At 45.1% G+C, this 12654-nt stretch overlaps 1 protein-coding gene and 1 long non-coding RNA gene across 3 annotated transcripts in view; one reads left to right on the top strand and one right to left on the bottom strand.

Moving 5' to 3' along the window:
* Positions 1-1964, bottom strand: part of pip5k1ba (phosphatidylinositol-4-phosphate 5-kinase, type I, beta a) — a 29586-nt gene extending 27622 nt beyond the window's left edge. The window contains exon 1 of the mRNA XM_073874025.1: positions 1826-1964. The gene's annotated coding sequence lies outside the window, so the exon portion shown is untranslated. The remainder of the gene's footprint in view (positions 1-1825) is intronic.
* Positions 1965-7591: 5627 nt separating this feature from the next.
* The window catches only part of LOC129447377 (uncharacterized), a 28242-nt gene continuing 23179 nt past the window's right edge, over positions 7592-12654 (top strand). For both annotated transcript variants that reach the window (XR_012372517.1, XR_012372516.1), the window contains exon 1: positions 7592-7819. This is a non-coding gene — a long non-coding RNA (uncharacterized lncRNA). The remainder of the gene's footprint in view (positions 7820-12654) is intronic.

Below are 12654 nucleotides of genomic sequence, written 5' to 3'. Positions count from 1 at the left end.
TGCAGGGCATCGCGTTACCTGCTCTAGATTACTTGCGGGATTTAACTTTGTGTCATGCCAAAGACACGTTTGAGGCGAATAGCAGGTGTTTTCGCGGCAAACGTGCCGCCCATATTGCATCATTTGCATCGCCCCGCGCGAGGACGCGTCTGATCGCGTCTTTGCTTTGACTTTGTATGTAATCTACTCGCGAAATTGTTGAACTAGCGTCTGGTGTGAACCCACAGTAATGCTAGGTACACACCAAATGCAGGGCATCGCGTTACCTGCTCTAGATTACTCGCGGGATTTAACTTCGTGTCATGCTAATTTTTCGCTCGAGTTGAATATTTTCAACTTGGGCGAAGACATGTTTGAGGCAAATAGTGCATGTTTTCGCAGTACACACGCACCGCCCATATCGCGACATTCACATCGCCCCACGCAAGGACGCGTTTGATTGTGTCTTTGCATTGACTTTTTATGTAATTTACTCGTGCAAATCGTTGAACTCGCGTTTAGTGTAAACCCACAGTAACTGTGCAAAGCGACAAGCATAGTGCAGCCTGTGCCCACTGTAGCCTCAATTTCCTGTTCTTAGTTAGCAGGAGATGCACCTGGTGCGGTGTTTTGTTGCTGTAGCCCAAATGTTTCAAGGTTTGACAAAGATGATTGATGCTCTTCTTATTTGAGTTACTGTCACCTTTATATCAGCTTAAACGAGTCTCACCATTGTCCTGACCTCTGCCATCAACAAAACATTACCACTCACAAATCTACAGCTCACTGGATATTTGTGACCCTGTCTGTGATGAAATTGCATACTGTGAATTTAGGCTAAAGTTTCATAATGTTATTATAAGAATAGAGCATCAAAATTTGATTTCAATCACTGATTTCACATTGATTTCAAACTATATTTCACATGTTCTTTACATATGCAGGATGATTTTATGTAGAAAACATATGACTTTAGCTGAGTTTGTCTACATGTCTAATGCAGAGGTTCTTTAACATTTTTAGGCCAAGAACGCCTTAATGGCTAAAGAGGAGGAGAAAGGACACCATATCAAATAATATTGTATTTATTACTTAGCTATAACACATATTTATTATGATGTTACAAAGATATTAAGATTATAATTTTTGGCTAAATAGATTTTATCATGGGAACGTTATGCTCTTCATTTTTAACTTTAATTTTTATAATTAACCTATTAATGCATTTCATTTGATGCCTAATTTCATTTTTTACTTGCTGCCACGTGATTGGTTGGAACAAACAAACAGATTTAACTAACAAACTGGCTGACTTTTACTAGCTATACTAGCTATTATCTGCTCTCCTGGTTGACCACTCATATTGGCATCATGTCCTCTTGATATGGCCATCGGATAAAACCTGGCTGGCAAACCAGGTGTTACACGATAACAACGGCACCTTTAATTTCCATATGTTTGATGCACAATATGCAAAAATATACTGGGATAGTCTGCAAGCCCTAAATGTTTTGAGGAAGTAAATTTCCCTCGACTTATTATAAGCGACTTTTCATACAGAACAAAGTGCAGCCCAGTTTAGTCATTAGGTTTTGACTGTACATTAAGATCCACGCACTGGCATATGCAGAAAAAACATCTCAATGAGTACCTTATACAAACAAACATAAATAAAAAAGAAATATAAAAGCAACAAGTCGATTTCATTTTGACCCGTTTTTCCTCTTTGCAAATGTCATCAAGTTAAATCGCCGTGAGCGTGACACAACATTCGAATGTTATAATAACAGTTACATTAAACAAAACTTATCACTGTGTAAACAAAAAGGATAGATATAAAACATACCGTCAGCGTTTCTTCCTCAAAAAGACGTTTTTTAAAGAATGAATATACTTCATACAGGCACAGTTTGTTTGTCTGTCATTTGTGAGCGCGTCGAGCTTCGGTTTGACAGTCACTCTTCTCACGCACGCGCACATGTAGATTATTCAACAGGACAGTCAGCTGTACAGGTCCTACTTAATGTTGCCTGCCACGTTTTAGATAGAAAATATTTACTCACACGTTTATATATCAATGGCATACATACAGTAACATTATGCATTATAATGTCCACGTATTAAACATTTTTTAAATTAAATGTAGCAGAAAGTCCCCCACTGAAAAAAACATTAGAAACCATCACAGATATTCTAATGGTTTCCATTAAAATACTATTATTAGGAAAAATAAGCTTTTTCCTTTTAAACCACTAAAAATGATTTTGGGACATATTCAAGGATTTAATCCCCCCACCAATAGAACTCAATACATACCAGTAGAGACCCACATAGACCCCCAATAGTTTCCTATTAAAACCATTAAATACCATCAAAACAATCATTAATATATTGTCCCTTTACTAAAACTAGCATTAGGTTATCCTGTGTAACTAATGTTTATTAAATTGAATTAACTTTTTAATTAATTTGTTGTTTTATCCTGTTTTTAAGTGTTTGGATTAAAATATCTGCTTGATTTTTATCCATTTAAAATGAAAGTATAAGCTATTAGCGCAGCAAAAAAAAAATCCTCACCTGTCCCACATTTCCAGTCTTACCAGTCTGTACTAATAACTAGAATTTATTATTGTATTTTGGTGGAGCTGCATGTAATTACATGCTTATTGTCTATATACTGTGTGTTAGTAACTGTAATAAGTCAACAAGTGTAACCATTCATGTGGCTGATGTTTGATTTGTTCTTGAAAATACATACAGTATAGTAATTTCTACCACAACTGGCCTTTACAGTAATGGCCAATAATAGTTTTTAGGTTCCAAACCCACCCATTTGTTGCTATTTCAAACACACTAATGCAAAATGCATACAAATTTGGAATGCACCTTTACTAATAAAATATTTGAATAAAAGAGTGTCAATGTCAACTGTTCACAGTTGAACATTAAATCTGGCCACTAGCTGTTTAGGATGTGTCCCAAGTCTTAAACTCAACACTACTGTATGCCCTTTTTAATTTTACAATCTCTCAGCTGCTCTCTTGCACGAAGTACACACTTCTGCATTCTTATTTACACCTGCCACTGCTGCATGTACAGTAGTGTTAACCTGAAACCTGAACCTCAGATTTCTTCAGAGGGGGTTTTAGTACATTTTTGTATTTTCCACACACAAAGATAGGTACAACTTTAGAAAAAATCCAGTACAGTAAAGCAGTGGTTCTCAAACTTTTTTGGAGTGTGCCGCCCCTTATGTATGGTGCATTACTTCGTGCCCACCCCAAAAAAATATGACATAAAACATTTTAAAATTTAAATGAAACCAAACTTATTAAATTATACAAAGTAGTGCTGTTGGTTAGTAGTCTCATTTTTCTAATGTTTAATTACACAAAATGTATGATAAATGTGTAATATTTTATAAAATGTCATAAAACTGGGGCCCCCCTGGCACCATCTTGCGGCCCCCCTGGGGACCACTATGCCCAGTTTGAAAACCACTACAGTTAAGAGCATGAATTGTCTGAGTACTTTTATAATGCTTTATCATTTGTTTGTTTCTGAACTCAAAAGCATCCCTATAGTGTAGTTAAAGCCATGTGAACACCCTTACAAAGAAGCAAATTATATTTTTAACTTTAAAAATAATAGAAATGAAAATTCTCGTAATATGTGAGATAGTTTTGAATCATGATCACTGACTCATGAAACACATTTTAAATACCTATTGTTTGAATATCACTTGTTCCTCAAATTTCTTCTTGTTCTTCTTATATTCTTTCCTGATTGAATTCCTGTACAGTAAGTTCAGGGTCCATTATGTCTTATTAGTTGACAGCTTTAAAAACACCCACAGTGTCACTGCAACTTACTTTATCTCACAATAACATTACCACAGTAACATCCACAAAGATAACCCAGCAACGTGACCATGAACTATTACAGCTATGTACTATTTACAAAGAAAGGCATGTTTATAGCAGAGACCATAAATAACAGTTACATAATAAAAGTTCAGGGATTCAATGATTTAATATCACATTTTTTCATAATTGGCATTTTCAAAAAGGATACATGCAATGTAAGTTTATAATGTAGATACTGTTTGCTTTTTAATATCTAGTAAACAATAAAATTAAGAGTTGGATAGGGTTGAAGCAATTCCAATTTTTAACACTAGATGTCCACATAAGTTTCCAGTTTGTTCATGCACCCACAGTTTCCACGTGACTAAATGACAGGAGGGAATGTCATCTATTCACAGTCAGTGAGTGAGTGAGACATCGCAAGAATGAGATAATACAGTTCAGCAAACCATGACCGTACCAAGTCTGAACCAAGTCTGGCTGTGGGGACATATGGAATAGCTCATGTATAAGAATCTTCTTAGTGTGTAAAACCTTTTTACTTACACAAAAGACAGACAATCACAAGCAATGTAGAGCACAGAGACAGGAAACAGGTCCCATCTGTCAAAGACTTAAATGATAACAATGAGTAAGACTTGAGATAATGATTATATAACTGCTGTCCATCAAGAGTTGCATGTGGCTTGTAAGACCAGAAATCCATAAATATGTTTTTTCTTTATCTTTTGTATTTGAATGTTTAAATTTTATTTTTTCTGTTTATTGAGCTAAAACACTTAAGATTGAGTTTAGAAATATGCTTTTTAATAACACGTTTCCTATGTGATAACTTACCCAGCATTCCTCACACCTGCTTTTCTAGACAGTGAGGGTGAAAATGTTCAGTAGACAGAAATGTTCAATAGAGTAAAAACTGTGATTTTTAACCCCAGTCTCCTATCCTATATTGTTAATTCTCTCTCATTTCTGAAAATGATATTAAAACGGTCCCTTCAGCGCCGTTATCAAACTCTAAATTCTTCCCCAAATTTTCCATGCTTGATGGATGGGTGGCTTTGTTTCCCGTTAATCAGACATCTGGACTTTGTTATTTCAATGTGCCAACTGTTAAAATTGCAAGAAAGGTCAGACTAATTGGGAAGGGCAGCCCACGTGGGCTACAAAGAATAAGCAGTAGTATGAGGAAATTTTATTAAAAACAGAGAGAGCACACGTTGACATAGAGAAACACTCTGTCTGATCCTACAACATTATAGTGTGAAGCACAACTGCATCCATGGCGCAGTAAAACCCTTTTCCAGGTCATGAAGATTTCTCTTTTTCTTTCTCTCCTTCTAAAATTCTTTCTCCTACCCTCTCCCAATGATCTTTGCTATTTATTTTTGGGGCACATTAGCTACCCTTACATGGTCTGGCGTTGGGTGCAGCTCTTTCTGGAAGACGCCCACAGGTCTGCCCTCTGTCTGTTTTAGTGGCAGGATGGGAATACCAGACATTTGAAGTCATCAATTTAAAGGAAAAGTCCACCAAAATGAAAAATCTGTCATTACTCATATATATTTTTAGCGCTAGTAGTGACATTTCGAGCATGCAGGCTCTTCATCAGACTGATAGTCTGATGAAGAGCCTGCGTGCTTGAAATGTCACTACTAACTTATAATAAACTTGTTGGTGCTTTTGGAGCTTTGGTGTTGCTGACTTTGCATTTAAATATTTTTCCGCTTATTTTTGGTCGAGCACCCAGTTGAGATTGATGTGTGTGCTTTTTCCTGCTTTTTCTCATATATATTCTAACCTATATTTTTTTCTTTGCAACATGATGGGATAATATTATCCTCATTATTCTATTTTACATACAACTACAGAGAGTTTGTCAGGATACAGAAATACACTATTAAAGTAAAACACACCATGCATATTGAAAGTCAACTTTAGATAAGAGGCATCACAATGTTTGATCATGAGATGTGAGAATCAATGATGTTGCAAAATTGCTTAAAATTTTTTTTTACAAAAAATATTAATATACACTCACCTAAAGGATTATTAGGAACACCATACTAATACTGTGTTTGACCCCTTTCGCCTTCAGAACTGCCTTAATTCTACGTGGCATTGATTCAACAAGGTGCTGAAAGCATTCTTTAGAAATGTTGGCCATATTGATAGGATAGCATCTTGGAGTTGATGGAGATTTGTTGGATGCACATCCAGGGCACGAAGCTCCCGTTCCACCACATCCCAAAGATGCTCTATTGGGTTGAGATCTGGTGACTGTGGGGGCCATTTTAGTACAGTGAACTCATTGTCATGTTCATTATTTGAGCTTTGTGACATTGTACATTATCCAGCTGGAAGTAGACATCAGAGGATGGGTACATGGTGGTCATAAAGGGATGGACATGGTCAGAAACAATGCTTAGGTAGGCTGTGGCATTTAAAGATGCCCAATTGGCACTAAGGGTCCTAAAGTGTGCTAAGAAAACATCACCACACCATTACACCACCACCACCACCAGCCTGCACAGTGGTAACAAGGCATAATGGATCCATGTTGACTCTACCATCTGAATGTCTCAACAGAAATCGAGACTCATCAGACCATTCTTCAACTGTCCAATTTTGGTAAGCTCGTGCAAATTGTAGCCTCTATTTCCTATTTGTAGTAGAGATGAGTGGTACCCAGTGGGGTCTTCTCCTGTTGTAGCCCATCCGCCTCAAGGTTGTGCGTGCTGTGGCTTCACAAATGCTTTGCTGCATACCTCGGTTGTAACGAGTGGTTATTTCAGTCAAAGTTGCTCTTCTATCAGCTTGAATCAGTCGGCCCATTCTACTCTGACCTCTAGCATCAACATGGCATTTTCACCCACAGGACTGCCGCATACTGGATGCTTTTCCCTTTTCACACCATTCTTTGTAAACCCTAGAAATGGTTGTGCGTGAAAATCCCAGTAACTGAGCAGATTGTGAAATACTCAGACAGGCCTATCTGGCACCAACAACCATGCCACGTTCAAAATTGCTTTAATCACCTTTCTTTCTCATTCTTACATTCAGTTTGGAGTTCACGAGATTGTCTTGACCAGGACCACACTCCTAAATGCATTGAAGCAACGGCCCTGATTGGTTGATTACCTTAGATAACTGCAGTAATAAGAAATTGAACAAGTGTTCCTAATAACCCTTTAGGTGAGTGTATATTCAATTATTGTGCTAAAAAGCTATTGTATGGCTTGAGAAGCCTTGACTTTAATAGCACACAAGACTTACTGATTTATTTTACGGTGTTAGTGTCTTGTCATTACTGACATTGTATTGAAAGGAGCTGGTAAAGATCCATCAAAATCCTTTGTGTTTATTTTTGATCAGATATTACTATTAAGAAATGGCATTATGTGCTGACACGAATGTCTGCTTATTAAGACAAGATTTCTGGCAAATAAATGCAAGCATTCTGACTTTATTTTGTAAAATAATAACTATCAGGATCCATAGACATTGGATCCAGTATTAAAGTTTACCCATCATGTCAACTCTCTAAACAATGATGATTAAACCCAATGTGAGTTCAATAAACATCCTGCACACAAATGTAACTTCACTAACAAAGAATGTTTGATGCAGTATAAAGAATGAAAAGAACTATTCGCCCGGTACTCGCTCATGACACTTAGAAAGAAAGAGAGAGAGAAAGTGCCCAAAACTTCCCACACAGAGAGCGGGTGGTGAATGAGATGCATTGTGGCTATTAGGACGCTGCAACAAACTGCTTATTGAATTGTTGTGTGGTAAGATTAAGGCATAAACAGCACAATGCAAACTCATAAAGACCAATTTAGAAGAACGACTCGGAGGCGTCAGGCGCCTCACTCTCTTTACTCTGATTTAATTGAGTCACAAGGACGAGGTTTTTGCTATCCATCATACATTTCTAGCAGGCTTCTAATGTTTAATGCGATTTTCTGGGAACGGTAAGTTTTATCTTTTTGTGTCACTACCACACCACACTCTTAAAAATAAAGTGCTTAAAAGCGATGCTATAGACCTACCATTAGAATGCTAAAAACATTTATTTCATACCTTTTTATAATATCAAGAAGCTTTTTTGGAAACTGAAAAGTTCTTTAGAGGTTTCAGATTCTTTATGGAACCGTTCATCCAAAAGTAGTTTTTCTATGGCATTGTGAAGCACCTTCATTTTTAAGAGTTTAATTATAAACCATTGCTCATTTGTAAGATTTTGGGATTTTCAAGATGCTTAACTTTAAAGCTGTGCAGGTATCTATTTCTTTTAGTTCTACACTTCTTAAAAAAACTGCTTTACGATGCCATAGAATACATTTTTTTGGCTGAATAGTTCTATAAAGCAGGGGTTTTCAAACTGGGGTCCAAGGGGTCCCCTTTCTGTTGCTGGTGTGGTACCCTAAGATATCATTTTGTTCCTTTAGGTATACATAACATACTACAATGTTGTACATTTTTGGGTACACTACTGTTCTGCAAGGATGTATTCCACAGGGGTCTCCAACCTTTTTGTGAGAAAGGGCTCCCACATCTCATGGAAAGTTGTGTTATAGTCACACATTTTTTATCTACCGTAATCCCCCCCCCCCATATTTTTAAATCATTGTCACATTGGGTTAGATTTGGGGTTTGGGTTAGGATGTACTTTTATGTATAGGTTTCTACATGTTTTTCTTCCGCTTTTAAAACTATTCTCGCCTGGAGTTGGGGTTAGAGGTTTGGGTTAGGATGTTTAAAAATTTAACAGAAAGTGATTCTATACCTGTCAGGATTAGGGGTAACACAAAACACGAACCCAGATGCAGACGTAACAACAAAAGGAATTTATTAATTACACGGGGAAAAACAGGAAAAACAAAACCCACGAGGGGGCAAAACAAGACACGGTAAACACAGCACTAAACTGACACTAAACGTAACAAACTAACAATAAACTCTTCAAAACATAAACAGATCAAGACTAGATATAATGCAAAAACTCACAGTAACCGACAGGGCATGAAACAAGACGAACGTGCACTGGACAACAAACACAAGGACTCTTAAATAGGGAGAAAGTAAATTACATACAGCTGGAAATAATTACAAGTAAGGGATCGGGGAAAAAGTGACGAGACCCGGGAAATGCGTGGTCGAAATAAACCAATACTACAACCACACATTTCCCACATAGAACATATGTACTGTCAGAACCCTGCCATGCTAAACTAGATCTAAATACCAACAGGATCCGGCAGGATTCTGACAGTACGCCCCCCTCCAAAAGGCGGCTACTAGACGCCCTCTAGGGGGAACACTAAACATGGGACATGACAGACTGGATACAAGACAGAAACCATGAAAACATAACAAATAACATTAAAGGCAAACAAGACAGAATTACAAACGGGTTAGGGTGGGATAACAAAAAGAATAAACAAGGGAGGGGGGGTGGGGGAACAACAGAGTTCATAGGGGGTGGTCCAGGGTGGGAGGGTGGGGAAAGAGTCTGGGTGGACTTCGGGAAAGTCCTGGACGGTTCATGGCCAAAGATGGCAAAATCTGGCTGGGGTTGCGCTGGCTGCGGCCACGGCTGGGGTTGCGCTGGCTGCGGCCACGGCTGGGGTTGCGCTGGCTGCGGCCACGGCTGGGGTTGCGCTGGCTGCGGCCACGGCTGGGGTTGCGCTGGCTGCGGCCACGGCTGGGGTTGCGCTGGCTGCGGCCACGGCTGGGGTTGCGCTGGCTGCGGCCACGGCTGGGGTTGCGCTGGCTGCGGCCACGGCTGGGGTTGCGCTGGCTGCGGCCACGGCTGGGGTTGCGCTGGCTGCGCACACGGCTGGGGTTGCGCTGGCTGCGCACACGGCTGGGGTTGCGCTGGCTGCGCACACGGCTGGGGTTGCGCTGGCTGCGCACACGGCTGGGGTTGCGCTGGCTGCGCACACGGCTGGGGTTGCGCTGGCTGCGCACACGGCTGGGGTTGCGCTGGCTGCGCACACGGCTGGGGTTCCGCTGTCTGCGCACACGGCTGGGGTTGCGCTGGCTGCGCACACGGCTGGGGTTGCGCTGACTGCGCACACGGCTGGGGTTGCGCTGACTGCGCACACGGCTGGGGTTGCGCTGACTGCGCACACGGCTGGGGTTGCGCTGACTGCGCACACGGCTGGGGTTGCGCTGACTGCGCACACGGCTGGGGTTGCGTTGACTGCGCACACGGCTGGGGTTGCGTTGACTGCGCACACGGCTGGGGTTGCGTTGACTGCGCACACGGCTGGGGTTGCGTTGACTGCGCACACGGCTGGGGTTGCGTTGACTGCGCACACGGCTGGGGTTGCGTTGACTGCGCACACGGCTGGGGTTGCGCTGTCTGCGCACACGGCTGGGGTTGCGCTGACTGCGCACACGGCTGGGGTTGCGTTGACTGCGCACACGGCTGGGGTTGCGTTGGCTGCGCACACGGCTGGGGTTGCGCTGGCTGCGGCCACGGCTGGGGTTGCGCTGGCTGCGGCCACGGCTGGGGTTGCGCTGGCTGCGGCCACGGCTGGGGTTGCGCTGGCTGCGGCCACGGCTGGGGTTGCGCTGGCTGCGGCCACGGCTGGGGTTGCGCTGGCTGCGGCCACGGCTGGGGTTGCGCTGGCTGCGGCCACGGCTGGGGTTGCGCTGGCTGCGGCCACGGCTGGGGTTGCGCTGGCTGCGGCCACGGCTGGGGTTGCGTTGGCTGCGCACACGGCTGGGGTTGCGCTGACTGCGCACACGGCTGGGGTTGCGCTGACGTCTGCGTCGGCGGCTCTGGGCGCTCTGGCGGCTGCGTCGGCGGCTCTGGGCGCTCTGGCGGCTGCGTCGGCGGCTCTGGGCGCTCTGGCGGCTGCGTCGGCGGCTCTGGGCGCTCTGGCGGCTGCGTCGGCGGCTCTGGGCGCTCTGGCGGCTGCGTCGGCGGCTCTGGGCGCTCTGGCGGCTGCGTCGGCGGCTCTGGGCGCTCTGGCGGCTGCGTCGGCGGCTCTGGGCGCTCTGGCGGCTGCGTCGGCGGCTCTGGGCGCTCTGGCGGCTGCGTCGGCGGCTCTGGGCGCTCTGGCGGCTGCGTCGGCGGCTCTGGGCGCTCTGGCGGCTGCGTCGGCGGCTCTGGGCGCTCTGGCGGCTGCGTCGGCGGCTCTGGGCGCTCTGGCGGCTGCGTCGGCGGCTCTGGGCGCTCTGGCGGCTGCGTCGGCGGCTCTGGGCGCTCTGGCGGCTGCGTCGGCGGCTCTGGGCGCTCTGGCGGCTGCGTCGGCGGCTCTGGGCGCTCTGGCGGCTGCGGCGGCGGCTCTGGGCGCTCTGGCGGCTGCGGCGGCGGCTCTGGGCGCTCTGGCGTCGGCGGCTCTGGGCGCTCTGGCGTCGGCGGCTCTGGGCGCTCTGGCGGCTGCGTCGGCGGCTCTGGGCGCTCTGGCGGCTGCGTCGGCGGCTCTGGGCGCTCTGGCGGCTGCGTCGGCGGCTCTGGGCGCTCTGGCGGCTGCGTCGGCGGCTCTGGGCGCTCTGGCGGCTGCGTCGGCGGCTCTGGGCGCTCTGGCGGCTGCGTCGGCGGCTCTGGGCGCTCTGGCGGCTGCGTCGGCGGCTCTGGGCGCTCTGGCGGCTGCGTCGGCGGCTCTGGGCGCTCTGGCGGCTGCGTCGGCGGCTCTGGGCGCTCTGGCGGCTGCGTCGGCGGCTCTGGGCGCTCTGGCGGCTGCGTCGGCGGCTCTGGGCGCTCTGGCGGCTGCGTCGGCGGCTCTGGGCGCTCTGGCGGCTGCGTCGGCGGCTCTGGGCGCTCTGGCGGCTGAACCAGATTCCCCTTCCTCCTGTTCTTCCTTCGGGGTCGCGGAGCAGATAGAGGATGTGGTGGTGCTCTTAAGTCGGAGGAAGACCCCCCAGATGAAGACTCCCAGGAGATCCTCCTCTCACGCTTCCCTCGAAGGGACAGAGGCGGGGAGCGGCTCTCTGGAGCCGGAGGAGAGAGTTCAGAATCACCGAACCCCCACATCCCAAGGATCCTTCCCTCGCGGATGGACGGGAGTCGATGGGGTTCGGTGGTCGGGGTCGGGTCCCACCTGATGTTGGCTTCGGGTCCGCATACGAGCGGGTCATAAGACTTGTAACCCGACTCGTATGCGGGGCGGCAACCCTTTCCCCGTCTCACCAGGCGAGTACCGGTGTACATGTCCGCTGGGTTCTTTGTTGGCACGTTCGTTCTGTCAGGAAATGGGGAACACAAAACACGAACCCAGATGCGGACTTAACAACAAAATGAATTTATTAATTACACGGGGAAAAACAGGAAAAACAAAACCCACGAGGGGGCAAAACAAGACACGGTAAACACAGCACTAAACTGACACTAAACGTAACAAACTAACAATAAACTCTTCAAAACATAAACAGATCAAGACTAGATATAATGCAAAAACTCACAGTAACCGACAGGGCATGAAACAAGACGAACGTGCACTGGACAACAAACACAAGGACTCTTAAATAGGGAGAAAGTAAATTACATACAGCTGGAAATAATTACAAGTAAGGGATCGGGGAAAAAGTGACGAGACCCGGGAAATGCGTGGTCGAAATAAACCAATACTACAACCACACATTTCCCACATAGAACATATGTACTGTCAGAACCCTGCCATGCTAAACTAGATCTAAATACCAACAGGATCCGGCAGGATTCTGACAATACCCAAGCGACAATGGTAAGAAAATAGGAAAAAACAATGAGAAACTAATACATAACATGAAAAGAAAAAGAAAGTTGTGCAACGGACACGAAAAACTGTTTATAGACATTTGTGCGAGTGACACG

The sequence above is a fragment of the Misgurnus anguillicaudatus genome, chromosome 12, assembly GCF_027580225.2.
Source record: "Misgurnus anguillicaudatus chromosome 12, ASM2758022v2, whole genome shotgun sequence".
Taxonomy (NCBI): domain Eukaryota; kingdom Metazoa; phylum Chordata; class Actinopteri; order Cypriniformes; family Cobitidae; genus Misgurnus; species Misgurnus anguillicaudatus.
Note: the sequence above shows the minus strand (reverse complement) of the source record. Positions and strands in the feature narration are given on the sequence as shown.